Below are 3,217 nucleotides of genomic sequence, written 5' to 3'. Positions count from 1 at the left end.
AAAGGATTTGTTGAAAAATATTTGGAAACTTTCAAGCAAATGCAATTAGCAGCTGTAAAGAAAAATTCAACAACCTTTGCCAGCATCCTCCCCTGCCTGTGATAAAATGAGAGCTTTGGAACAAGGTATGCACGTTCATCAAAGCATAATGAAGGTGAATTTTTATCATATATTATGGTTGGAAGTGCTTTAGTAGATATGTACACAAATTGTGGAAGCACAAACAAGGCACATGAACTGTTTGACATAATGGCTCAAAGAGATGTTGTCTCATAGAATGTAATAATCACAAGATTTAGGGAAATTTTTGTCAAACATTATAGTTGGAAATGCTCTAGTAGATATGGATGCAAAATGTGGAATCATAGATAATGCACCTAAATCGTTTGACAAAATGCCTCAAAGAGATGTCATGTGAAGGAATGAAATGAAATGACTGTAGAATGTGCATACAGAATGGATTTTGTAAGGAATCTCTCAATGTCTTTGAATTAATGAAGCATTCTTGAACACATCCTAACATTGTAAGATTTTTTTGTGATCTCGTTAGTTGCTTGTAAGCATGGTGGTTGTATCAACGTGTTTTCTTGGTGCCTATAGATCATATATGAATATAGGTTGAGTGTTTCCAACAATACATTTTCAATTGGATCCTAAAAATGTTGCAAACCTGCAACTTATTTTCTACTCTGAAACATCTATGTAGAAGTGGTCAAGTGTGTGAGGGTCAAATAGTAAGGAGATTGGTGAAAGATTAGAACTAAAAATATACCTAGATTGAAGGCCATAAAGTAGTACACAGACACGAGATCTATTGATGGATGAAAGAGTGGAGTTTTTTCTCAAGCAAAAGTGTTTTCTTGAGTATACACGGTTTTTCAAGGGGTATGAGTTATCTTGCAAGCATTCTAATGATGTTTTCGAATTGTTACCTTGTAGGGCAATGTAGGATGCCAATGGGAGTAGTGGACTTGATGTGATGAAGGATGGCGGTTTAAGGGAGCGGTGTAGGATGGTGGTGGAGGATTCTAATTGTCAAAAAAATTATCTGATAACCTTTTCGATGTTTTACAACATACTTCTAGTTAAGGCACCCAAAATAGCTTGTTGGCTAATTATTTGGAAGAAAAAAATTTGACAATTGTGTGTATTTAGACTAAATGTTGTACATTAAATCTTATTTTATTAGTTCATGATGACAAGTTGTACACTTGTGAATAATTTAAATTATCAATTTGTACTATTAAATGTTGTGACAAGTACATAATATTTTAATATGTAATCTTTATTTGCAATAAATTAGTTTGAGTTAGCCTCTATGTGGAGTTAGATTTTGACTATTATTATTTGTATATTTTAACGAGACGATAAATAATTGTACACTTCTCATGTATTAATGACATGTGTTGGGATAAACTATAACTGAATATTTTAAAAATATTTATTGATATTTTTATATTAAAAAAACAATGAAAATATCTCAATTGATAGGTCAAATTAGAACAAATACCTTCACTACTATTATACATGCTCAACTACACTAAGTCCTCTATGCACCATTCAACATACACCTTTGACTTAATTAGAAAATTAGAATATAATGATTTTTACGCCGAAGGCGTCTCCTACTATGGAATGCACCGGCTAACTTTTGCAAATCAATGGTTGGCATTAGCGGATAGACAATGCAGCACTACCCACAGCCATCAGATGTTTTCTGTCAAATTTTTCACTTTTCCTGTTTTGAAGGACAACATGATTGACATATATCAAATCATATTCTTTTGTCAGTTGACTCGTATAACATACTATTACAACTCTGAGTTCTTCATGTTCCAAAAATTAAAGTGAGAAAGTATTCTCTTCACTTGTCGAGTCAACTGGCTTTTCTTTTGCATTAAACCCTATCTTGTTGATGCATTAAAAATAGTCTCCAGCTTGAGAGCCTTTGCCCTCCATCAGAATTAATTGGCTTCCATTGCAGCTGCCTCTACATAACACGAACTCAACAAACTTACAAATTTAATTTCTCCAACATGCATGATACATACTTGCACACTCAAATGTTAACTCATTGTAATAGATCTGTTTGCATCATACAAGTATTAACAATATCATTTGCCTTGGAGTAGAAAATACAACTAAGATTTATTAATAACAGAACACTACATTCCAATACATTAAGTAGAAAATCTAAAGTAAGAAATCCCATTACATTATGCATATTGTATGAGATAGTTATACCTCTTGAATGACAGAGGTGGTTCAAAATCTTGGCTTATCTTTGACAGTTGTAATACTGCAAACTCAGTTGCTCAAACAAAACCAATGCTAACTTCTTCCTTCTCAAGGCCATATTCTAGTTACAGGTATTTAATCACCCATGTCTATTTTTCCTATCTTTCTATATGTATATTTCAGTAAATAAGAATAATATCTTTTATGCAGAGGACAATTTGAAATCCAAAAGCATACTAATTACATGTGGGTATGTGCAGGATCATGGTGTGCCAAAACAAGCCCTTAAGTGGCAATGAAATTTCAGAAAATCAGAGTTATGCAACTTGAAATGAAAATTTGAATAAGTTGTGAACATTATTTTTAAAATATGTAAGAAGAGAATATATAGAAAATTGAATGTAGTTTCTAAGCTACTAGTTGTTTTTTGGAAAAAAAAAATACTATTTGATGAAAATTTCAAATTTCAATGCAGTGGTACTAAAATTTCAGGAAAAAAATAAGAAGTAGACGTATGTCTGACCACCCTAATCACAATCAAATATTAATATTTTTTTATAATATTTATAATATAAGTATTAGACTCATGTCCGGATGTGACACATTTTTTTTTTTTTTAATTAAATAATTATTTATGAATTTTTTACTTCAACTTTTTAGAAATTCAGAAACTCCTACGTCTGGCCACCTTGACTTAGTCAAAACTTTATGAAATTTAATTTAATTTAATTTTTTTCCCTATAGTAGACGAAGCATAGGATGTGACACATGTTTCGGTTTCAAAAACTGTTATACCATTTGAAAGTTATGAGTGTTTTTCAATCAGTATATCAATCAGGACTATTGTCAGAATTCAATTAGAAAATAAATAATAATTATTTATTAAAGTTGAAATAAGACAAGCCTTATATTGTTGGAAAGCTGGGAACTTCTTTAAAAAACCCTTTTCGTTTTATCAATTTTGGTTACAAAAAAAGTC

The sequence above is a fragment of the Cryptomeria japonica genome, chromosome 2 (genome assembly GCF_030272615.1).
Source record: "Cryptomeria japonica chromosome 2, Sugi_1.0, whole genome shotgun sequence".
Lineage (NCBI taxonomy): Eukaryota > Viridiplantae > Streptophyta > Pinopsida > Cupressales > Cupressaceae > Cryptomeria > Cryptomeria japonica.
Note: the sequence above shows the minus strand (reverse complement) of the source record.